Source organism: Anabas testudineus, chromosome 9, assembly GCF_900324465.2.
Source record: "Anabas testudineus chromosome 9, fAnaTes1.2, whole genome shotgun sequence".
Taxonomy (NCBI): Eukaryota; Metazoa; Chordata; class Actinopteri; order Anabantiformes; family Anabantidae; genus Anabas; species Anabas testudineus.
Genome location: NC_046618.1, coordinates 13,676,488 through 13,703,001, shown reverse-complemented (window position 1 = coordinate 13,703,001; position 26,514 = coordinate 13,676,488). Strand labels below are relative to the sequence as shown.

General features: G+C 40.4%; 1 protein-coding gene across 2 annotated transcripts in view; it reads left to right on the top strand.

The window, feature by feature from the left end:
- The window catches only part of bmpr1ba (bone morphogenetic protein receptor, type IBa), a 54,091-nt gene that overhangs the window by 8,131 nt on the left and 19,446 nt on the right, over window positions 1-26,514 (top strand). For both annotated transcript variants that reach the window (XM_026342903.1, XM_026342902.1), the window contains exon 2: window positions 8,161-8,231. The gene's annotated coding sequence lies outside the window, so the exon portion shown is untranslated. The remainder of the gene's footprint in view (window positions 1-8,160; window positions 8,232-26,514) is intronic.

Below are 26,514 nucleotides of genomic sequence, written 5' to 3'. Positions count from 1 at the left end.
CTGACAGTTCAGGGTAAACGGCTGATTGAATTATCTGTCATAGCTACTGTGTGAATCACTGTGATGCTGCCAGCGAGCTCAGTTATATCAGCAGCAGTGAGAGATCAGGAGTTTGACAGGCGTCAGCAGGTTTGCTCGTTAATTCCTTGTATGGATTATGTGTATCTGCTTTCTTTAAGAAGCCAAATCAAAATGACGGGATATGTCATGAACATTGACATACAACATAAACAATACCACACACACTTTTGCGAGTTTAAAAAAAAAAACGAAACAAAACAAAAAATCCTTCATTTGTCTTTCAAACCTTGTTCCCATAGATTTCCTGTTCCAACAAGACAGGCTGCAGCAGGCAGCGTTCGATGTGTTTTTTTTTTTTTGGCGTGTACATGTGCAAATTAAGAGGCATCTGTTGCAGCTTTCAGGCACATGTCGTGGGATTAAGGAATTAGCTCTAACAAATAACCTCATACACACGCAGCCTGGCCATCATCCACTAATGTTACAGCGTAGAACACCTAGGCCACAGCACACATTCACACGTCTTTTTGTTATCTACAGTAATTAAAGTTGCCTTAATCTTTATAATAAGATTATATTAAATACAGTTCTAGGAGTTTAGGATTAGGAGTCATTCACTGTGGAAGACTTTCTCTAAAAACCAGACACAATAAAGAACACTGAGCTTCCCAGTGCTGCCCCTGGGTTCAGGTTCTAGCTAATCAACGGTGCACACAGCCGTGACTGTTCTGTTCCAGGGGACTGGAGATGGAGCAGAGGGAGGGAAGGAGGGGCTAAACAGGATGAGGGTCCTGCATGTGAGGGGGGGCACGAGGGTAGAAGGAGTGACTAAGTGCATGTGGTTGCCTGATCCAGGTGTGTGTGTGTGTGTGTGTGTGTGTGTGTGTGTATGTGTGTGCACTGGCATGCGTGTGTGTATGTGTGTGTGTTAATTCTACGTGTAGATGAACAAATTATATCAGTGGTACCAAGTCATTTAATAGTGGAGAGTTAACTGAGCTGTTTTTGAGGCTGTGCTATAATCACTATCAGATGTCTGGGTGTAGGAGAGGGACAGAGGAAAAAAAAGTGTGTGTGTGTGTGTGTGTGTGTGTGTAAATGTGAAGGAAGAAAGACAGAAACATGGAGAAAAAGAGACAAAGAACGAAAATTGATATGGCTGCTGCATGTGTGTGGCAACTAATGCTAATACAGATTATTACTGTATTTATTTCTGTGCCTTTAACCAAGTCTATACACTTTAGATGTTAAACATTATACCAGTGTTTTCTCCACTTTGTATTTCTGTAAGTATTATACGCTCTATAAATAGATGTGATGTAAGGTGTCAGAACCCAAACAACAAACTTTCTACATTTTTTTGATTTTTTTAAACAAGTTGTCTTACTCTTGTTTGATCTAAAGCATCTCATGCCGCGTTTTATTAAAATGAAATCGAAAACCATTCACATCTTTACTACAGATTGGTGTCCCCAGCCTGAATCTAGAAACTTGTGGGTGGCATGTTTACTTTTGCTGCGTATAAAGGTGTGATGCAGCAAGCGAGTGTGGAGGCTCTACTTGTGTTCAGCGAGGCCGTGTCCTAATCACTGTCAGATGGTGGACAGAGTCCTCGCGTCTGGAGCCATTTATGAGGCCTGCGGCCACCTGGGGGCAAATGGTGGTGGTGGTGGTGGTGGTCCTTTGTTGTCTGAGAATGTGTGAGATGGAAAATAGGCAGCAAATGATGGAGAATTAATGGTCAGCCAGCAAATTTTATATGACGAGCTAATGTTTTGTTGAGTAATGTTAAAATGTTTGTGTTGGATTATTATTTCAGTTTGAAATGGCTCATTCTGTAACTGGTGAGGTGTGTGTGTGTGTGTGTGTGTGTGTGTGTGTGTGTGTGTGTGTGTGTGTGTGTGTGTGTGTGTGTGTATGTATGTGTTTTGGAGGGGGGGCACTTGTTGCTGTATGTTCATGCTTAAGATTTTAGTGGTTTAGTGCTCAACAACAAGCAAATACGACTATTCAGTTAGTATAATGTGCCACAATGTTAATTACAATGAGATTCTAGTTCCTATAATATATCAATATACAATATTTCCTTTCTGAAATTGTTCATGTGATGAGCTACGTTTCTCTGGTGAATAGGAGGAGGTTTCCTTGATTGCTAACTCTGTTGGGTCATGGAGCGGATATATTTTCCTTTACCAGTAATGTTATTGTACGTGTTCTTCGTGCCTACGAACTTGGCTCAGCTACGCATGTTATTTGACATCTTGTCATTTCGCAAACTAGCAAAAAAAAAAAAGGGCTCCGAAATTAGGTCGTGCACTCATAAAATATTAAAACAATCCATTTGACTGAACTTCATATTCTGTTTTACGATTTAATAAGCTTAAACTGGCACAAATGAATGTGAGGGGCTCTGTTGGGTGAACCTAAACTCAACAGCGGTCGGTGAAGGATGTCAAATAAAATATAAATGGGATATTCAGTGTGCAGCTGGTAAAACAATGAAGGCTTTAAAAAAAAAAAAAAACTGCCTGTGTGAAAATACCAACACTGTGGACAGTTTTTGAAACATTTCCATGATCTTTATTGTACTTCCAAGAGTTACACATGCTCGGGTCGGTTTCCATGTCTTATTTTTACTTGTGCTGCACTGTTTGTCTCCTGTTGTATTTTATTTCTGCTCTTTCAGACGATCACACTACTCTTAAAACCATTAAACTACTTTATTTATCTAGGTCTTCTTCACATTTTGGTTATTATTATTATTAAAGTTTCCATCTCATTAATTCCATACCGCTTTGAAAAAGCATGTAATTAAGAAATGTAAACTAGTTTGAGCTGTGCCTTCTGCTGCAGGAAATTAAGGATAATCTGGAGGTTGTGGACGTTCTTTGTTGCCACAGGGTATTCTCAAGGTGACTCTCCTTCAAGATTGGTTTTCATCCTGTATGAATTAGTTTTTTTTTTCTTGTGTCTGCCCTTACTGTGCCCTCGAACCTCTCTTCTATACCTGCTTTAATAAAGTTTGAGGATGCTGGCCAATTGTTTTGTTGTTGTAATTAAGTGTCACACCAAATTAGGAGTATCAGATATTTACATTTTCTTCTAGGCAGTGAGTGGGTCTACTGTCTGGACATATGGTGTGGTGCTGTAAGTTTCAGGACCAAAGAAGTAGTCTCTAAAATGTTTAGAGTCATATTACAGTTGTCCATCAAACTTTCTCAAGTTGACACATTTAAACCTCGATGTGTTGAGGTGGACAAAGGTTAGGGAGGGAAAAGGCGGAAAAGATTTGGTAACCTGGCGGGTAGATGGATTTGTTCCTTGTTTCCAAGTAGAGAATGTACTCACTGAGGGGTCTGTTGAGCCATTAATGAGTCATATCCTTCAAACTGCTGTTCTCTATCTGAGACACCTCCTAAAATCCACATAGCGCTGACCTTCACACACACACACACACACACACACACACACACATGTATAGGCAGACACACAGCTCTAAGCAGTTCATGACTCCATACTGTACTTCACACCTCTGGGGGGGTGTTTTCTGGGGAAACACATCACGTCAGTCACCAACTTCAGCGCGTCAATCAAACATGTGCAAACACAGTTGACATTTACTGGCAGGTGCAGCCCGGCAGGGGTGGGCTGCAGACGCTTCGACTTTGACCGGCAGGATGCGCTTTTGGTGAGTCCTTCGGTGGCCTGTCATCAGGTAGCAGAATAAATTGGGATATTTTAAGTAACAAAATCCTGTTCAGAGCTTAAAAAGCGACATCCAGACAGACATGTGGCAACTGCAGGGAATCGGCCTGTGACCAAATGTAAATGAGGACATTACATGAAAAGTAAAAACTGAAACACTTTTGTGCTGGAAATATACTATGTTAGATCAAAACGTTTACTGTAAAGGCAAAAGGTTCAGCTCAGGTCAGGCTACATGCAAAAAATATGGATGCCTGTATTTCATTGGAGTTGGCAGACGTTTTCCTAAGAGAATTAAAGCTCCCTGGTTTGTGCTTCTGCTGTCAATGTTGCCATTGTCTAATAAACAGACGCTGGGAATGCATTTCATTAAATAACTTTTAAAAAGATGAACATCCTTGACACTGAGTTCCACTTCGCGTAACTCTTTGAATTTTGAATTGAACTCTCTCAGTGTGTGTGTGTGTGTGCGCGCACGCGCACATGTACAGTGCAATTTTAATTTGACGTGCGAGTTAAATGAAGTCTGTCTGTGTGTGGGATCTGTTTTCTAGCTGGAGAAAACATACTGTGCTCCTTGTTACAAATGATTAAAGTATCGGTCCTGCTCTTGTGCCTCGCTGCACTCCCTATCACTCCCTGCTGCACTAGTTCTGTCTTCGGCGAGGTCTTTTTCATTACACAAAAATGTACCTGTAACTTTATTTTACTTTAACGTGTCTTCCCTTTTCCTAATCCTCTCTCAGTAATATATTAATATCCGTCTGTGAAATGTTTTTTACTTTAGCTGCCCTGTTTTTTGATGCTTTCCTGGGGGAGTTTCTGGCTTGTAAATGATGTGGATGGTTTTCATTGTAATCTAATCCAGCCAGGTTGCTGTAAATACAATTACAGAGCTGGCTGCAGAATATATCCTTGCCATGAATGTGTGGTATAGAGAGACAGAGGCTCTGAAGTGATACGTTTTGCAGTTACTATACCGCATGCTATCATTGATTCTAGTTTTACTGAGGTTGTTCCAGACCTGAGATTTTTTTTTTTTTTAACACAGGGAGTGTGTGGGTTTCTCATTAGACCTGGACACTGGGCATCGGACACACTGCCAAGTAGACTTACAGGTTTAATATAATTGCTGGTTTGCACTTTTACAATGTGGGTGGGGTGCATGTGTGTGTTCCCGCGTGCGTGTGTCTGTGTGTGCACGTGTGTGTGCGTTTGTGTGTGTGTGAAACGGCTAACAGAAGTGCCTCAGAGCAGTAATGTGTGAGCGTAGGGCAAAAGACCAGGCTCACTGAGTGATTGCCACATTTACCCGTAAGTATGAATCAATCTTCTGTTCAGACATTTTGCTATTTACAGACTCACATGAATTTGATCATGTGTTTTCTTTTAATGGTTTTTCGAGAATTCACTGAAACCTCTATGGCAGTACTGTTTCTCTGGATAGCTCTGCAGATGGTGGCACGTGGGTGGTATGTCGGCTTGTTGAATGGAGAATAGGGTTCATGGCAAATGTATTATTAGATGGATATTGATAAGAATATTGTTGAGCGGTGACTTAAAATGGATGTGAACGTGTTACTGTGGGGTGTAAAAAAAAAAAAAAAAAAAAAAAAAAAGTGCCCAACTGCCAAATTAAAACTAGCTGACAGCGTGCAACCTCTCACTCTTCAGAAAACATCACCCTGAAATATGTGTTTTCTTCAGCCACCACCTGTGCACATCTAAGCACGATTTCACGATGATTAAAACAAGTGTAAAGTTACACACAGACACACACACACACACACGGGCTCGTGCTTCCTCTGCAGGCTGCTTATTTTCCTCCCTTGCTCTACCTGTCACTGTTTTCATTGGCTATTGTGAAACACGGGGAGAAATGACAGTCTGTAGGAACTCACTGAAAGAAGGGATTTAGGCAGTAATCCATCTCACTGATCCTTTTTAGAAACAACCAACTGTCTGGCACGCCGCCTGGCTCTCGCCATGACACGCCGGCTTTTGATACCTGAAGGCTGGACTGTAAACTGACACCCACAGTGGCATTTTCTGCTTCCCACATACCTCAGATGATACATGAGTTAGATTGAAGCTATTTCCCTCAGTTGGTAAAATGACTGGTTCTTGCTGTGCTGAGGTGTGTACTTCAGGGTTAACGTAGCCCCCAGGTTTATACTACTGTATGTAGCCCTGGAAAATGTGGTCACACAAGACACAATTACTGGAGTTTTTTTTTTTTTAAAGGGGGCACTGCACGCTAGGTCTCAGCTTCATCAGTTCCATTCAAAGTATTTATAAAATGGGCATGCACCGTGGCAGCAGCTCTGGCTGGGAAAGGGGTGGTGGTCTTTTTGGTATTCTACATTAGCGGAACAGAGCAGCGGACTCTGGCGCTAACAAACGAGATCCGCTCAGCAACACGCACTGTAGCACTTTATAAAACTTAAGTCAAGTCTGGTGGAGCAAAGAAAACAACTTGTTTGGAAATGCCTGCGCCCATGCAGCGTTTTGCGTAACGATGCTATAATAATGCTGCAGCAGAGTCGCTGTTCCCCACTGCTGCAGACGCAACACAGCAGATCACTCTGCTTCTTTGCTTCCTTCTCGTCTCGTCTCCAGAATGTATGCAAACCTCAGTTTTTGTTTATTTGTACTTAATTCACCAGTGATGTTTGTCAGTAAATTACATTTTGATTTTGAAATATTTAATATAAATAAAAGATCCACTAATTATTGCATCTTTTCCTGCAGCTTTTATGATGATGTTTCATTTACTGCTCCCATTTACAGAGGGCATAGGTCAGTGCTTTGACACACAGTAGACTAGAGTAAGAGCTAATAAATCTAACATATCTTTATTTATTTAGTTTTTTATTTTATAAATTAAGAATAATTAAAAAAACGGGGAAAGTGAGTTTCTCAACCTTATTTATGTCCCAACTACAAATATCAATGTTCAGATTCATATTTTAATTATAACATCTTTACAACCATCCAGTGTAAAGATTTGGTGCTCATACGTTCTGGGTTAATCTGTCCCTTCGCTGTTCAGGTCAGGTCAAACAAAAACGGATTATTTTGTTTTGAGAACACATGGCATAAACTTCCTGAAACTGTAGGAGGCTGTATGTTTCATTGGCCTATCTTTACCAAACACTACCCACATTTTAATCTGTCTTCACGCTGATATGCGAGTTTCGCCATAAGTTGATCATCAATGTTAGTTCAGCCTGTTTTGAAACAATTGCTCTCTGTCTTCGGTGCAGAGTTGCTCCCAAAATAAGATGAGTCTTGAGTAATTAATCTTGCTCTATAAATCTAAGATTCTTGTTAAAGTCAAGCTTGTGCCTGGGTTATATTGTCTTATTCTGATAGATCTGACAATGACGCTCATTCATTATCTTCTGTCTTCTCTCAGCTATGCAAACAAAGCAGTGTTTTATTTTTCTATCTGTGTGACATTTTGAAGACATACGTTTCCTTTTAATCTGGATAAAGCCGCTTCCCTGTCATTATTATTAAAGCACGGAGAGCCTCGGGCCCAAGGGCAACATTTTACTGGAGCTGTGTGTGAGCTAAAAGAAGCATTATCCTGGACTTTTTTGACCCACTGCAATTACCAAATGTCATTTTCTTTGTCAGGGCTGAATGGTACCTTTATTTCAGAAATGTTATAAGATTAATTTCTTTTTCCACTGCTTGTGGTTTGAGAGATGTATAAAAGTTTGTAGAGCATTGATTTATGTACAATCTGGCCTTTTTAACACCTAATATGAATTGACCTCTTTGTTTAATGTTGGTTCTGACTGTGGAGGATAACACATGCAGAAAAGGCCACAGACAGATACACAAAACTGAGACACAAACGCGCTCATACGCACGAGGCCGGAGTGGTTTATAGGGTGGCAATAAAAAGAAATGTCGTGTCAAATGAATCCAAAGTGAGTTACCGTGTTGTGGAGGCTGTGTTTTCTTAGAGATGAAGAAATGGACCCGCCCAGAGTGTCACATTTATGTAGAGAAGTTTTATTTGAGTTTGATTTTCCAACTCCACAGGTGGGAACCTGTTCTAGCTGACCCTCCAATCACAAGAAGTATTGAAACCCTTCCTTGCAGTCCTACAGTTTTATAAAAGTTGCATATGTTTCTCCTTTTGTATGGCTTTATTTAAATGTATTTAACTTGATACCTCAAATACAACGTGCGATTCATGAAGGCAGCACTGCAAGATAAGCTGGTTCTAAGTTATAGCTGTGTGTTATGAGTTGGAGGAAACCTGTTGCTTTTGATACTGAAGCTTTTTTTGTTGTTGTTGTTGTAAATTAAATAATATAATGAAAAAGTAAAAAAAAAAAAAAAAAAAAAAAAAAAACTTTCATAAAGGGTCACTCTGTACTGTCTTACTGAATTTTTATTTTGTCTTTGTTTCTGCAGAGATTGTAGAGCTGTGTGACTGACCCCACCGGTGAGAGTGAAACTCTGCTCGTATCAAGCCTCATTTACAAGTAAGACAAAATATTATTGACCATTGCTGATACTACAAGATCCTTTGGATAATTGTATTTATCATATAGAATGAAACATTTGATGAAAGATCCCTGTGATGAGGGCAGGCATTTTAATTCAGTATATATCACCAGGCCCTTTACAGGAGCGAATAATGTTGGAGTCACTACTTTCTCTGCAAACACCTGATGTTGGGATGAACTGCACTAATAAAAATGCAGCACATTGTGCAGTCACAGTATTTGCCAGAAGGAGGACGATGGCAGTGAAGAGAAACAGTCTCACGATGCGTCCTTCTCTGCAATCCAAATTCGCCAAAAGCACCATGTGGATAGTGACACCAGATCCTTCATAAATTACTGATATTAGTTATCTGTCCTAAAATATCTGTTCTCTCTCAAGCATATTCTCTAGGAACTGAATTTAATTTAGTGCCTCTGGGCTGTAGCTTTGCATAAACATAAAAGACACTTAAGATAGAAGATACTGTTAACCAACTGTTCCAGCATGACTATTTGGGCATGTGCTGGTGTTTTTCTCCACAGATTGAAATTGCATCTTGATTAATACAATACTTAATGCATCTTGCTACAGTTGCACATTATCATTATTGTAACCAGCCCATAAACATACAAAAGGAATTAATTATACAGCACGGCACATCTTACAGCGCTATTTTAGATTTTATGACGACTACTGCTTAAGTCGGGTGACCCCCCTTCAGTAGAGTAAGTTGTAGAGGAAACACCTCTTTGTAATGTCTGTATTAAATACCAACCTGTGAGTGGGCGACACATGTTTCAGCAGAGCCATTACTGCTGTAACCTGACACATGTGCACACAACACATACGCCCCGCTCACTCACTAACACACATGGACACAGAGGAAAATGCAAATGTGAACCCGTATGCACACACACACACACACACACACACACGCGCACACACACACACACACACAGGTGTGCTGGCTACAGCATCATTCAACATCACTGCAAAGTGGAGAAGAAGTGCAAAGTGTGTGTGTGTGTGTGTGTGTGTGTGGGTAAATGAAGAGGGAAGTAGCTATTGGTGAGGTCATGAACTTGCGAGTGGAAAAGCTTCCTTGTGCTTTTCCATTACATCTCACTCTTCTGTTGTGCGTTTGTTGTAGATACCAAGCGGATTGCCCATGCATATTCTCTTCAGTGGATAAATGCTCTTGTTCCTATTATTCTTCTGCACAGACAACATAAAATATGTGAGTTTCCATTGCATTCCATCCATTTGGCTTTATCATGGCTCAAGGTTTTCCAATTACTGAATGATTATTTACATTAGTATAGTTTCAAATGGTGATTGAGTTCTTTTAATTACCAAGTGTAACACTGAGAACCCAAAATAACTCAAGAAAGCTACAAAATAAAAGTCTAAAAAGACGTGGCTATTATTATTCATGTGGGATATTAGTATGAATGGAATTACAGTAAAACCTCCCAATGATAACAACATGGACAAGACTAAAACATACAGGGCTCTTAATCAGTGACTGAAAACGAATGTTGTTTGTCCCCAAGGGGGCACCATACTTGTAGTTTTCTTTCACCTTCAGCAATCAACAGATAATTCAGTTTAAAAGTTTGTAAGACTTTTTTTTTTCTCTCTCCTTAACATTTACATTCCTTATACATGTCAAGTCGAGCAGCTTCAGCCAGTGTAAGTGATTTGTAGTCAGGCTTTTACTGACATTTAGGCATGCTGTAAATATATTACAAGGTTCCACTGAGTTGCTCAAGCCAAGGTTTTATCAGACAGATCTCAAGTGCTGCTCACTCGTCGCCGTGTGTGAGCTGCTGTGATGATGTTTTTTCTGGAAGCTCGGTTGTTCCCGCTGCCACACATTTTCTTTCTGTCTCTTTTTCACCTCGTCTCCTCTCTTTTCCTTCTCTCGTACACACAAGCAGCTGTCCGTACGCTTCAGCAGCCTACCAGCCTTCAGCAGCACAAAGTACTTAGTGGTCTAAAAGAGGGAGCAGTGGGCTTTGTTGTAATCCCTGTTTGGGTTAGAATAGACTCCTAAATAAACTGCTGCAATGGAACACCACTGTTTACCAGCTAGGAAGGGACTGTGCTCGGTGTAGCAGTGTTGTCTCTGTAGTCGTCCAGCCTGTGATGAGCCAAAAACAGAAGAAAACACACTGGCCTGTGTAGTGCAGTGATGAGAGTAAAGGGTAAACACACACAAAACAAGCATGAATACAATTTTAGTTGGTGTTTTAGACTTCTTTAGTGAAGCTATCCTTGGTAGCACAAGACAAAACAACAGTTACAGTGCAACATATTGTCCAAAATAAGAGATATGAACACAGACCAATTACTTCAGAACACAGAGCAAAGAAACAGGACAAATGTGTTGTATGTACGTATGCGGCTTATTGGTGTGTTGCCATTAAGAGTCCTGCATCAATAAAAGGTGTATATAACATAGCATAACATATAATAAGAGTTGAGATGAGAATTTGGCATCCTTATTATTTACAGCGACTCAGTAGATCTTCAGGTGGGTCGGTGCAGACAGTTGTGAGCTACTGTTTAAGAACCAGTTATGCGTCTCCTAAATCTTCACTACATTAAGAGAAAAATAGAACGGCAATGAAAACGCATAACTGACATACCAACCGCACAAGTTCTGTATACACAACCATCCCCCCCCCCCCCCCCCCCCTCCATCATCTCAGTCCACACATACACTAGATATAGACTGGAACTCACACACGCCACTGACCTTGAGGGTGTTAGCGGTGCTGATGTTTGTTTGGACAGTACTTCAATTCCTCAGACTCCTGCGAGGACATATGGCTTGACATCAAAGAAAATGATTTCTTCCTGGGCGACGCTGAGAGCTCCAGTGTTTATTCTAAAAAGGCTGGCTGTCTCGCTGTTTGGGTTTCCGTCTGTATGTGTCGGTGTCTGTCTTCGTGCCTGTTTGTCTGTGGGGTTACCTGCGTTTGCCTCCCGGTTCGTACAATGTCGGCACAGCTCTTTGTTTCCATCGTAGTCTCGATCGCTCTTTTGGTGGGAGTTCATTTTATTTAGCTTGGGCAATAACAAAAAAATCACTGCAGGGATAGATGAAGTGCGAGCTACAGTGGAAAAGCATTTATGTCATGTTGTTATCCCGCTGTTAATGTAGAGTGACTGGATTTGGCCGATTCTTCTGTGCTTTTCACTTAAATGCCATTTAGCCAAAGTTGGTGATTGCTCCATTTCTCTCTATTTTAAACAAATTCCATTATGTTTAGCAGCGCGTCTTTAAGCCACAGCCAGCCGAAATATTAGAGAAACACATCGTTGGTCTTTGCGGTTTGGAGCGTTTTCCACCTGTCTCTCATAACTCACCCATCCCCCCCCCCCACTCACCCATCATCTTCACACTGCAAGTCTGGTCAGGATCGAGTGATTTGTTCTTTGGTTCCTGGCTACGGATCAACTTGTTTAAGAAACACCCACAAAGGGGAGATGAGAAGCAGAACAATAGGGGATGTGAATTGCGGTGAAAGACCTGGAGTCGGTCTGTTTGCCGTACAGTTAAAACCTTTTGACGACAATAGAGGTGCAACATGAATACTAATAAAGTTTGTGTCTCTCGAAAGAAACCAACTCAGAAGTTCTAATGTGGGATCTACATGTAATGGTCTGATTGTCTTGTCACAGCATTGGGAGCACCAAGCTGTGATTCACTACAGAGTAATTCATGTGCATGGCTAGCTGTGAGGTTTTCCCCCCGGGGTTGGGTTTGTTTTGATGTCCTCTACTGCAGCCAGATGAATGGCCACATGGAGAGCCAGGAGGTAGAGGGGGGGGGGGTGTGCTTTGGACATGTTAAAAGACACCTGTGGGGCTTTGAGGGGCCTCTGCTTGATGGACGGGGTTCCGCTTCAGGTGGCAGTAATTTCTCTAAGCCATGGGGAGGGGCAGTGGGGTCAGATTTTGTGTGTGTGTGTGTGTGTGTGTGTGTGTATGGCGTGAGTGTGTGCATGTAGTGTGCTTCTGTCGAAAACAAGTTTTCTAAATGTTACATTGGCGTGCTGGTGTCTTTTGTGTCTGTTTGTGTTGGATTTAGTTTCCTCGTGGGGAACGGGAGTACTCGAGCGTGCCAGTCCGCGTTTGCATTTGTATTTGTTTGGACAAATTCCCCGTAAACGCATACTGTGTGCACGTGTGCATATATCGCAAACAGTAATAGCTTTTAATACCGCACAGATCGTGACAGAGTCTCACCCACAACTAATGATTATGTAAATACGATAACCATCTGAAGACGTGAGTGTGTGTGTGTGTGGGGGGTGGAGGGTGTGTGTGTGGGTGTCCTGCCTAATACATTGCTCTCTCTTATCATATGGAGATCAGCTGTTAAACAAATGTGGCATTGTCGCAGGTTGAGATGGAGCCAAATGTGTGCATACATGTGTGTTTGGGCAGTGAAGTTTGTGCTTTACTAGGCTTCACCTGTTCTCTACACCTGATACTGAGCTGGACCAATGGACCTGGGGAGCTCCAGGTATTTTAGATGAGAAGACTGGAGCTTGTTATTAAATGTCATAGGCCGATCTTCTAGAATAACCAATAACGACTCCCTCTGCCTCTACATGTGCACAAACACACACACACACACACACACACACACACACAACATGAAGCACAGAAGGATCCATATCGAGGTACAACTGCATTTAATTATATGAAGATGTTTAATATGATTTAATCAAGTAAAAAAATACCAACATTCCCACAGTTGTACTTTAAGAACCCCGTTCATTAGTACTAATCAGTCCAGAGGTATTGATTTATGCTCAGCACATACACAAATACACATCAAGAGTCTTTTTGTGCTCCTCAGATTGAGTTACAGTAAATGACTGTTGGTGATACCTTAACTAATTTATCTCAGCGTTCGCTGTGCCTGTCCCTCTCCTTCATTATGTCAAGCTGCAGTTAGAGTTAATGAACAGCAGCTAAAACATACAGAACATGATTTTAGTCAAAGTGGGTGTAGAGCACGATTTTGACCTTGTCAAAGCAGTTTGAATTCAGATTTAGACAAATCTGAACAACAGTAATATTAATGTGGATTTAAAGAGAAGGAGAACAAACATGACACTGTCACCTTCCTTAATGCAAAAATTAAGACATTTAATACACGCTCCCTCCTAAATTACAGTTTCTATGCACAACACACATCATCTATCAGAGCCTGCATTATATATGACAGCTCAGCTTACACACACAAGCCTGCCATTTTCATTACATTAATTACTGAACACACAGCTCCTTTAACATTTCTGTAAAGAATCTGCAGGGTCTCTGTATCTGTATTTATCTATAGGAATAGAAGACCACCCAGATCACAGATGATGTGATGGTGACACATGTGCACTCAAAGTCAGAGACATCATTAATGAGTAATGTGAAACGGCCAAAACCTGAAACAAATGAGAATGAGTTGGGGATGTGTACAATATGAGGGCATCTATTAATGTGACACCATATGCTCCTATAAACTGACATCACGTGGATTGATTTAATGTACGACTGTTAAGGATTGTAAATACTGTCCTACGTTCAAACTACTGCATACATACATTTATATAAACACAAATTAAATCAAATTAGGTGTGTTGCAATATTTTTGCACAACCATGTGCTTCCAGTCAGAGGGGAAATTCAATTAGGGTTTTCTTAACACAGCCGTGTGTGTGTGTGTGTGTGTGTGTGTGTGTGCGTTTCTTTTTTACTTCCACATAGGTAGATGTGTGCCATATATCTTGTTTTTATTACACATCAGACAGAAATAAAACTTATCTAACTTATCTTTAAACTTTTTTTGATATGTTATACTGAATGGGAGGTGCAAAGCTCAGACAGTGTTATTCATTAGCACAACTTAAAAAGCTGTCTTTCTACCATTTGTTCCACAGACGTGCGATTGATGTGCAGACCAGATGCTTTACTGCAGCCATTTGTTTGTCTGTAGTTCCTTGTTCCCATTTGATGCATTTTACCATTGTAGCGTTTTGTAATAATTCAGATATTGCTACAATTTATAAACTAGTACTACTGTTAGTGACGTTATAGCCAAAAGCTACGTTTGAGTTTAATTTACTGCTGTGGCCATAATTTAAAATGGAACAGATTTATGTTTAAAATGTATTTCCTTCTCATTTTTGTCTTGGCATGAATTGAATAAAACAAAGCTAATCATTTCAGTTTATGCTTGTTTTGACATTAAATAGCTTAAAACAAATGGTACACCCCAAAAAAAAAAGCAGTTTGTTTTTCATTGTGGTCCAATATTGAAATCTCTGCACAGCCAGCAGAGGTAAAAAATGAGTCATCTGCAGCTTCCACATGCACACGCAGTGTGTGTATAGGCATGTTTCTGCATGTCAGAGCCGTTAGCAAGGAGTGCATAGGTCATCCTGAGAGGTCATACTGTCAGTCTTATGTTTCAGCTATAGAAGAGGTTCTCTGTTACACACTGAATGGACTCTGGCTTCCAAGAGAAAGAGGAAGATGGTGGGAGTCAGGAAAGAAGGTGAAACAGAAGAAGACAACATGGAAAAAAGTTGGTTCGGGTGAAGGGATGGTGGGCTGGACGAGAGAGGAAATGAGTGTTCATGTTTTCAGATAGGAGGGTGATAAAGATCTTAATGATGTGTTAGGGTAACAGGGTGTGTAACGTGTGTGTGTGTGTGTGTGTGTATACGTGCGTGTATACTGTGTTCTACATGCACACGTGTGTGTATGCAGCGAATGCTTGTGCTGGAGGAGTGTGCGTGTGAACGTATGCATGAATGAATGCATGTTTTGTGTGGAAGCTATGTCTGTTTTTCTCTGAGTACATAAAAGGTCCATGCTGGTCATTTGAGAACATGCAGTGAACTTAAGGATCCCCGAATAGTGGATGCTCTATATTTGGGAGCTGGACCGAGGCTACTGACCCTAATGCTGACCCCACACCTGCCCTGTGTGTGTGTGTGTGTGTGTGTGTGTGTGTGTGTGTGTGTGTGTGTGTGTGTGTGTGTGTGTGTGTGTGTGTGTGTGTGTTTGGATATGGTAGGAGTTGTATAGAATAGGAACACACTAATTAGCATCTATGTGTGCTGTGTGCGTGTGTGATTCTGTCTTTCCTTCTTGCCTTACAATGCATCATGCCTTGGTGTGTTTGTGTGGTGTGTCACTAGGTAAAGCTAATGTAGCCTAATACAACAGTCTGCAGGAAGTAGTCCCTAAATGTTATACTACTGCATCTCACTGGTGTATTTTTATGTCCTGGTCTTTATTTATAAGCTGCCTCTACTCTTGACAGGTCTGGAAACAGGGGCCTTTTCCTTTCTTTGATACTATCAATCTATTATACTTTGAACATAGCATGGTTTTTGTGTGTGTGTGTGTGTGTGTGTGTGTGTGTGTGTTATAGCAAATGCGTGACCAGTCTTCTCAGTTCTTGTTCCGTATTTAAGTCTCAGGGTTCAGGGGTCATGGAGGTCTAGAGGCACTATGAATGACTGCCTGTTATCAGGTGGCAAACAAAAGAATGTGTGTGTGTGTGTGTGTGTGTGTGTGTGTGTGTGTGTGTGTGTGTGTGTGTGTGTGTGTGTGTGTGTGTGTGTGTGTGTGTGTATTTAGGATGGAGAAACAGGAAACAAAGATTGACTGAATGACAGAAGGAAAGAGACAGAGTCAGAGGGATAGTGATAGATGGAAACATAAACACAAATAATAGATTGACATATGCAGACTGGCAGCACAGAGACAGACAAACCTTTTTTCCTTGTATGGTTACACATATAGGGAATAATCTATACATGTATTCCAAATCTCTCCACAGTCTTCTCATCCTCTTAGAGTTGTAATCATGTGCATTGGAGTTACAAATCAGCTATAACTAACATTCCAAAACTTCAGTGAAACAAATCTGAATCTCACCGTGATCTTAGCATGACATACAGTATCAGTGTCCAGTCTGTGCCTTTTTAATGCTATTCTGATCATACTAATGACACACAATCAGTAGTAATGGTGCACAAGCAGAACTACATACACAAAATGTCATATGCTTCTTATGTGTTCTTGTCATTGGGTGCTTGTTGTCAACAGACAGACCTTTGAAATGCAATAGGATATTAAACTAAATTAATAAAGGCAGTGATAAACTGCACTAGTAATTCAACTTTCTCAGGTTTCAGAGAGATTGAGATCTTATGGCGTTGTATGTCTGACTCACCTGGTTTAGTTTGAGACCTCCTCTCTTCCTTATCTCACACTTTCAATAGTGAGTCTCATTTATTCTGTATTTCTTTGTATTTTGTCTCTTCATTTTTCCCCTTTTCCTAGCCCCTTTACCCCCTACCCTGTTTTTCTCCCTCCTTTCATGGCTCCCCCTTTCTTTTCCCTGCTAATTGCCACCTCGTTGTAGCATCCCGGGAGCCGGGAGCTCATTAATTGGTGAAGAGGAGACGCAGAGCCCCTTCTCACTGTAATCTCTTTGTTTATGCAGTGCGAAAAGGGCCTGGCGGGGGCATGAACTCCCCACGCTCTTATCCCACTGCGCCACTCACCCCTAGTAGACCCTCATGCACCCCCGCCACCTTTCTGACACCCCATCACTTCCCCCATCCGATTCAAGTCTGTCCTCCCACTGTCTGTTCCGTTGTCCCTCCTTCCTGTCTGACTTTGTTAGCATCAAAAACCTAAGCTATACTTTGTGGAAGAAATCGGCAGTGATGACCTTATTTGTACTGTAAAACATCACGTCCCTGTGGTACAATGGTGTGACTTGTTACTTTGCTAAATGTAATCAATTGCTTGTAAAATGTTAGCTTACTCTTCTTACTGAGCTCCATCAAAGATTCATTTAACAAACTCTAAATACTTCACAAACCCACATTGCACCTGTTTTTCTTTATTTAACACAAACTGATGTCAACCTTGAAAACTTGCAGTAACTCAGGCAACAAGATGACCTCTGAATTGCAGAATAACAGAACATAACTGTCATATTACTGCTGAATTTAAAATTACTCAAAAAGTAATCACATTACTGTAACACATGACAGCAATTACTGGGTTACCAGACCTCTCTTATCTCTCTCCTGGAAGCTCCAACAGTCTCCTGCTCTTTTCTGTTTGCAAATTATATACAACATCTTGTAAATTGGATATGTTCTCTCTTCTTTTCATAAGTGGACCCATCACTTGCCTTTGTGTGCAGCCTTTATATTAACAAACTTCCTGACTTGACTTTCTTGTCTTTGTTTTACATGCAGATCGTCTTAAAGCATACTCCACACAGCAGACCTGCAAAGTAGTCAAAAAGGACTCGTGGAGTTATTTATCTGCCTTCTTTTCAGTATTAAACTGAGACAGTGATCTTTGTGTTCTACCAAACATTTTTAAAACTGACGCTGACAAGGCGTCCATGACCTCTGAGCCACTGCAAGGGACTTTAGATTGTGGAAAAGCAGACACCCCCTCCTCTCTGCTTACCAGTTTTGGTATCCTCTGTGGACATCGGTGAACCAACACTATTGGCACAGCAATATTCAAATCGCAGTCGGGAACCAGATCATCAAGCCATGTCTCTGTAAATGCCATGAGACACTCATGTTTTGTCCAGTTAATATCTCCTCTCTGATGGAATACTTCAGCCTGTGCAGATATGTCCACTTCTACATGCTGTAAACTGAGAATAACTTCCTGACTTGATATTGGTGGCTTTGTCATGTGGTTTAAGCCATCATACCATCCAGAAGTTGAATAAGGCCAGCATCAGAAAATTAGTGCAAAAAATAGTACTGATTGTTTTTCATTTTGGACTAGAAAAATATCCAGTCGTGATAATTATTTAATATACTTAAAAAAAAAAAATTAATCCACTCTCACATTTTAACAAAGAGAAAAAACAAACCACACACAAACAGTGACCCCTCATATCCATTTATTCTGCCAACATTGAAGTGTTTTCTAGTTATCTTAGACATGTTTCAGTTTGAATTGGTCATGCTCTTTTATACTGCTAAATTCAATAAAGAATCTGGTAAATGAATCAAACTTAATAAAATAAAACCCCAGAAAACAATTGCACATTGGTTTGGTTTCAATCAGCTTTAACTGAATTTTGGTTATAGCCTGTATTATTTATAAAAATAATTAAAAAACACATTGAATTAAATTATAAAGATTCATTAGTCAACCATAAATAACCAAGGACTGCTCTTATTGTCTTATTTTCTCTCGTGCCGTTTCTTATTTTCTCTCCTTGTTATTGCTCCAGAGTGCCTGTGTTAATCAAATCACATATTTCCTCTCTCCCTTCATTCAGGCCGACACCTCTAACCGCCCTCGCACAGCTCTCCTTTGAAGTCTTCAGTAAAATGTTCTTTTCAGTCCCCAGCAGTATGTATCTGATTGTTTGGTAAAGTCTATGACAAAGAACAATTAAAAAGGACGGATGTTTTGGCTAACAGGTGGTGTTAACGGTGGTCAAATGGTGACCTTTGTAGAGGAGCTGGTGTTGTGGGCAATGATGCGTGAATGTGTTACTGCGCGAGTTCATGTTAATAGGTCTGGATTGGGATATGTGTTTTCGTATCAGTGTGTGTCCATGTGTTCATGCAGGTGTGGGGCCTAGGGTGGTTTGTAGGTCAGCTCTCTGCTCTTGGTGTCACTGTGCTCTGTTTGGCCCTAAACAGCCACCTTAACAGGGCCTCTTCTCTTCTCTTCTCTTCTCCCCCCTGTTCCTTCTCTAATGCTCTGTCCTCCTCTACAGTATCTTTCCACACGTGATTTCATTATCACGTTCAATTCAAGAACATGTCTTTCTGATAGTCAGTCTTCAAACGTTTTCAGGTTCTTTGATGGTGCTTTGGATGTGTGAAATTCTACAGTCGGTTAATCCCAACTTCACATTTTGAGTCTTTTTATTTTCCTTTTTCCAAAGTTATACACTTTTCAGGTAATGCTATTACTTATCTCCAAAGAACACAACACTCAACAAGCATGTGTAGGAATTGTAAATCGACTGAAAGAAGCATTGTGTTTGACAGGGGTGATAACACAGAGAGAGAGCGAGAGAGGGCAAGAGAAAGCAACAGTGAATGGGACGGGGCAATAGAGGCAGATTGGTTTTATTAGGTTACGCTATTCTTGGCTGTAGGAACAGTTGTCATTGGCCATGGAAACGCACGTAACTCTTTTATTGGCATAAGCTCCCACTTTAGGTGGTCCTCTCCCCGAGCTCAGGGCAGTCCTGAGTTAGTTTTAAATGGGTAAGTAGAACGTCCAGAGCACTGTGCCTTTAAATCAGTGTCACAGAAAGTGACATACAGAGAAGTTGTTTGGCTTGACATGTTGGGGGTGTGCTGGTCACAAATCACTGTAAGGGTCTTTCCAGCTTTTTTTTTTTTTTTTTTTTGAGGTCACTGTGGCTATTACTGTTTGTACTGTTCCTCTCTGCAAAACTTCCAAACTGCTCTGCTAACCACAGTGAGCAGAATACATCCAAATCTGGTTCACTCAATCTGTTTTTCTTCAAGACTATTATATACTCTAACTTGGTGACAAATGATAAATAAATCGATTTGTCAAAGAGTAAATTATTCACACATCCCGCCAGTTTGTTGGACATCTGAAGCAGCAGCAGGAATGATTTGGTGGATCTGGCATTATCAGAAACTTAGCACAAGATGGCTGAAAGCAATCAGTAAATGGTCAAATAAGCCTCATATTACATGGCTGTACAAAGAGGAACACAAGTAAAAGTTACAGCTGTACAATTGTAGTGAATATGAATGCCCTGGTTTGGCACAGCTTGCTTAAAGGAGAAGATCGGGGTCCATGTGAAGAACTAACAGACTTTATTCCCTGAACCAGTGCAGCTGTTAAAATATCTGAATGAGGCTCTGAAATGCATTAATCCTTTAGCTTTATTAGGAATCCATTCAGCAAGATATTACTGTGCATGACACACAGATAACACCCTCCCTCGCAGTTTCAGCCAACTCTAGTCCGAGCTTTTGTGAAAGTGTTTGACAGATGGAGAGGTAGTCAGGGGCCTGTCATTGTGGCGTGTTGGTGGGTGTCTGCAGATCGTGATCCTCAGTTATTTGTTGGGCTGTTGTGGATTTATGAATCTGAATCAGAAAAGTAGGCAGGCAAAGATCCCACAGTGTGGGTGGGACGCCTCGCTCTCTCTTTCGACTCCTGTTGAGAAAGTGGCTGCCACACGACTTTTCTGTCTTCTGTGAACTCTTCTGTTACCTTAACAGGACATTTTTAACATTCCTGCCTTTTGGTCAGTCGGTTCCTTATTTAACAACCCTGCCCCAGTTCCTCCACAGGCAGCCACATTGATTTGATTTATTCCACATTAAAAATAGTTCACATCATTAAGCCACACTGACTTGATGTGATATGCACCACCTCATAATTTATCTATGACACCACAAACAAAATAAATCTGAGCCTTGTTATTTATAGTTGTATTTTACCCTGCCAGTCGTTCAGTTCAGATACAATACAATAAAACAAAAAAGAAATATTTATGGTGTCATGATTACAGAGGTGGATTTCTTCTTCTCTCTGCTGCTTCTCACCCTGACCACACCTTTCCCTGTCAATTATTTTATGGTGGTTGTAAATACAGAGACTGGCTTCACAATGACAATAACAGGCTTTAAAAAGCACTCCCAGTCTATCATTAGGACTTCATTAAGTTTAAATATTAGTTTGACACCTACTGTGGTGTGTGTGTGTGTGTGTGTGTGTGTGTGTGTGTGTGTGTGTGTGTGTGTTCTCGTATAGCTACAGTGGCAAGAAAATGTATGTGAACCTTTGTAGAATTTCATGGTTTTCTGCATTAATTTGTCATAAAATGTGATCGGAGTTTCATTTAAGTTAAGAGTATTAACGAAGAATTGTTGACTTATATAATACTGGAAAGGGTTACAAACTGATGTCAAAGACTTTAACCAGCATACAGTTGGACAAACAATCTACAAATGGAGACACTTTGGATCTGTGGCTACTCTACCAAGAAGTGGGCGGCCACTCAAAATGACCCCAATAACACAACAAAAACTCATCAATGAGTAAAGAAACAACCCAGAGTGACAGCCAAAGATTTGAAGGCATCATTGGAACTGGCTAACATCTGTGTTCATGAGTTTACAGTACGTAAAACATTGAACAAGCAGGGTGTCTATGGCAGGACACCACGAAGGACGCTGCTGCTTACAAAGCACATTGCTGAACACCTGAAGTTTGCCAAAGAGCACATGGACACTCCACAGCAGTAAGGGCAAAATGTTTTGTGGACTGATTAAAACGAAGATTGAACTATTTGGAAAGAACATACATCACTACATCTGGCATAAAAAGGGCACTGCATATCATCATGCAAACATCATCCCAACTATAAAGTATGGTGGAGGAACATCATGATTTGGGGCTGTTTTGCTGCATCAGGGCCTGGCCAGCTTGCAGTGATGGGAGATTAATTATTTTAATTCTTTAATTCTTTTCACTTTAATATCAAAGTCCACAATTTTATTGTTCTTAACAAAGATCAGATTTTTTGTGTTATTATTTTAGGCACATTATATTTAATACTCTAGACTTAGATGAAGATCAGATCACATTTTATGAAAAATTATTGTAGAAAACCATGAAATTATAAAGCAGTTCACATAGTTTCTTGCCACTTTATATATTGTAAGGATCAGTTTGAGATTTACTTTATCAAAGTGAGAATATTTTAGGAAAGTGAGGACATGTTGGCTGGTATTCATATTCTCACACACCTTTCAAGGGCTTTTTGAAGGTTAAGACTTCAAATTATATCTTGTGTTTCAAAGCAGTTTTTATAATCCATTTTTATGCATTTATATTTATATGTTAATGTGAATACGCATGAGCTTGATTTACAGAATATTTTTTTACAAAAACATGCAAACCTAGTACCACTTTCAAATAAAACAGTGCAAACCAATCTACTAAAGGTGCACAGTAAGGACTTCATGTTTCAAATGAGCAGAATACCACACACTGTGGATTCTTCTGTGGATTACACCACAAAACACCCACCAACGAAATGTGCAATTTTCAAGATTTTGCTTGCAATTTAGTAGTTGCTATTTGGGATCATAGTAAATTAGGCTCTAAATATGTTTTTCTATACAACGGAGAAGTAAAAAACTACAAAGGAAAGACAAATGAAAAAATGGAAAGTAAAGAAAGATCTGCATTTTTTCTTCTTTGTGTGTATGTTATTAGATTGAGGTAGACCTTAAATACACTTACTGGATACTTTATTGGGTACACATGTACGATTTAATGAAATCCAGAACTGCTGCTCTGCCATGAACAGTGTCAAGCTTCTAACTTCTCAGTTTTTATTAAAACTGTTAGAAAGGTAATCGTTTTAATATGTTTATTATTGAAGTTTCTAATATCTTGGCCCAATCTTCTATCTGAATGGGTTGGCCAAATTATTAGAAACACCTCACATTGAAAACTGAAGGCAGAAAGACCCACAAACAAGCAGCAGCTGAAGGCAACTGCAGCAAACGCCAGACGAAGCACTTCTTAAAGAAAGAAAGTCAGCATCTGGTCATGTATAGTTTTATTCTATTATTTATGAGCCAAAAATTCAGATGTGGGATTGAAAATGACTTTAATTCTTGCATGGCTAATACCACACTTTTGTCAACCCCCTTGAGTTAAAGTTGAAAGTCTTGGCTTTCGCCCACATCAACAAATTCCATCACTGTATGCAGTATGTTTACATATACCTGTTGAAATATGTTAAACTAAAATCAGAATGTTCTGGATACACTTTTGAATTTGAAATTACATAGTTTGGATGTTTGACTTGTATAACAATCATACAATTGTTATAGATTTTGTTGGAGCATGTTTTATTTAATTTTTTATACTTAAAAAATGCAATTTAAGCAGTTCATCCTTGGAATTAGTTATTTTAATTTAATTTAAAAAGCGTTACTGCTGCAGTTTTCATACAGATTACACCAAACCAGCAGCAACAAATAAACAGGTCGAGCAAAAATAAGGCTGTTTGAAAACTTGGGATTAAATTCACTAATTCCATCCTGCTCATAACTTTGTGTTTCTTCACTCCCGACTGTGTTATCTTTCAACTCCTGTTTTCACTTTTAACTCATCCGTCCTTTGGCGTGTTTGTGACAGAATTTTCCAGCAGTGGTGCGGAGGGATTTTCTCCAAAGGTGAAAGGTCAATCAAGAACAAATCAGTGTTGAGGTCAGAGGTGGACCTGACAGGCTTCTACTCTGTCACCGCTTCTCCTCACGCTATGTGCTATCCCTTGTTTTTCTCATTTCTCTCATCAGTCCCCTGAGTTGTTGGATGAGTCGTGGTGTGTGTGTGTGTGTGTGAGTGTGTGAAAGACGTTTCAGTCGACTCAGTAAAAAGATTCATAAGTGCCGCTTTTACTCTATCCTTTACCATCACAGTTTTTTTTAATCTACTCTTCATCCTTTACACATTCCTCACGGACCAGTTTTTCATGAACTCCCCACTTGCATCCATCCATAAATCTATTGCGTCAAGCCTCCCACGGACACATTTCAGTGATTTATATTGTTTGCGGTGCAAAAGTGATATTTCATTCATCTGTTGTTTATTTGTAAACCAAAATTAAATCCAAACCAAAACAATTAAAATCAATCCTTTACACATTACTCCACAATGTATGTACCTTTGGGGAGGCAGAGAAGTTCAAATGGACAGCTATAGCTAGAGCAACTTTTCCTGTAACCCTTGAACATCTATAGCCCCGTTCCTACACACGTGTTCTCCCATTCTTTCTTCGTTTCCCTCCCTCCACGGACCATTCAGGCAGAAAGGATTGCTATGTAAATGCACCAGTGAATAGGAGTGAATGGACAGGCTTAAAGCAGATTATGTTAAACAGCTTGTTAGTTTAAAGATACACTGAAGTGAATGGATGGGGATTAGCAGATGTGCACAGAGGCACAGAGGTGTTTCCTTAAAATGGACTTAATCCCCTGTCTGTTAGTCGGTTCACACATCAAATAAAGGTATAAATGCTCCTAAAAGGGAACCAGGAAAAGGTGGTCTTTACATTCTTTGGTGCATAGCAGAAGTCCCAAAGCGGAGACATATTTGAATAACAGATTTGTCTGGATGTGAAGCCACAGGTATGCCAAGTCCATTTATATATATATTTGGAATGTTGAGTCCATGTAACGAGGAGTTGCTTTGTAGTCCCCCCCCACCCCACGCCTGCCAATAAACACACACACACATACAAAAGGGTCCCAATAAGTTCAATCTTTAATAGCTAATTATTGGAGAGAGAACAGTTTATTTTGGCAGCAGAAAACAAATGCTTAGATGCATGTGCATCCCACTTTTCATATTTCTTCTTTCTGCTCTAACATTTAGCGTTGTGCTCAAAGCAAACTCAACTGGTCTTGACACTGAAAGCTGGTGACATGGGAAGTTATGACAGCCTGTGTCTGTCCCCCGACCACTGAGCAGGACACATCATCTGATTTGTAAAGACAGTGTGAATCCCGATTGCACTTGGAAAAACGGACACAAATATCAAATATCTAAATAAGAACAACTTTCTTTTTGACCTAAACTAGAACTTGAGTTGCATTTTGATGTCTCCATCCCCCTTTTATCTCTCTTTGATCCCTACTATACATGTTATTTCCCCTCCTCTCTGAACTCCTTCACATCACCATCCATTTCTTACCACCTCGGACAGTTGTCATCCTCTGATCCTCTCCTCTCTTTTTTTTCTCATCAACATTTTGTTTACACCTCTTCCTCTTTCAGTTTTACCCCTATTCCTTGGCTTGTGACAGTGTCAGCCTTTCATCATGGGCCCAGCATGAGGGTGATGCTATGGCAGAATAATAAATGTGTGGCCGTGTAGTGCGCCAGGGGCACCAGCCTACAGTACCTTTAAGTAACTGCTTTTAAAAGGGCCATTCCTCAATCTGCATATGACATCCTGTCTTCCAGCAAATCACAACAGGCACTTGTTACACTTCTACACACACACACACTGCTCCACAGCTAGTCGGGACTGGGGGCAATGCTGTCACAGCTTTTAAAAGGCTTCCCGTGGTTAGACATGCTTGAAATGACATCCTGGTTCACTGGAGGAGGGGATTGGGGAAAAGGAGGAGCGGGGCGGGGGGGGGGGTATTAAAGGGTGTGATCTAGGGTTGCATAGAAAAAAAGTCAAAATGAAGGGAATAACATGATAGAAGCACAGTAGGTGTTTCTGTTTTTACAGCTAGGGCAGAGATGCAATTAGAGAGTCAATTAGCTGTGATGATCAGACAATGTGTAAATGACACATTTGGAAACGTTTGGATAAACTGCTAATATCAAGCATCACCCAAGTTGTATCAAAAGGTACGAATCATTAGACACTAATGCATTTTTATTTTGATGCCAACCAGTCATGGCATAATCCTTTGGTGCCTACATTATCACAGATAAAAGAAAAGAAAATTAAAAAAACCTCTAGCTGAGCTGACACAAACTGGACAGGACCATGTCTTACTGTACCTTATGTTTCATGTGGAAAAGGGGCTTCAGAGAGGAGGAGGAGGAGGAGGATGAGGGGAGCTGACCAGGCCAGCACTGTTTATTTATCAAGTGATATTTTTCCTCTCATCAAGGAGCGACGGAGCCAGGAGGCCTATTGTTCGTCACTAATGAACAATGTGAGCGAGTGTGAGGGGGGAAAAAAGAGGTGCAAAGAACAGTGGTGGCTACAAATGAGACTGATTAACATAAAAGCCTAAAAAATGTTTCCCACATTCATTTGACCTAAAAACCAGCATTTTGTGTCAGAAGACAGAGCTGCCTCTTTTGTGCTGTTTCAGGCCTCTAATGCTTTGTACTAAAGGCAAAGTGTTCTCGGCGTGCTCGGAGGTTTGCCTGCTCGGTATACAGCAATCGCCTTACAGCCAAGAGGATAGCTCTAAAAGGGAAATGGTCTATTAGGGTGTCTCAGCCCATTTATTTATTAGCTCCAGGCTGGGTGATGTAATCTCCAACAGCTCGTTCTAAGTGTCTCTGCCAGCTACAGTACCTGATTTGTTAATGGCACACTGCCCTGTGGAGAGGTTTTGATTTTCAAACATACAGTATGTGAAGTGCTCGAACTGGTGGATTTTTATGTCTTAAAAAAATCCAAAATGAAACTATGGGGTT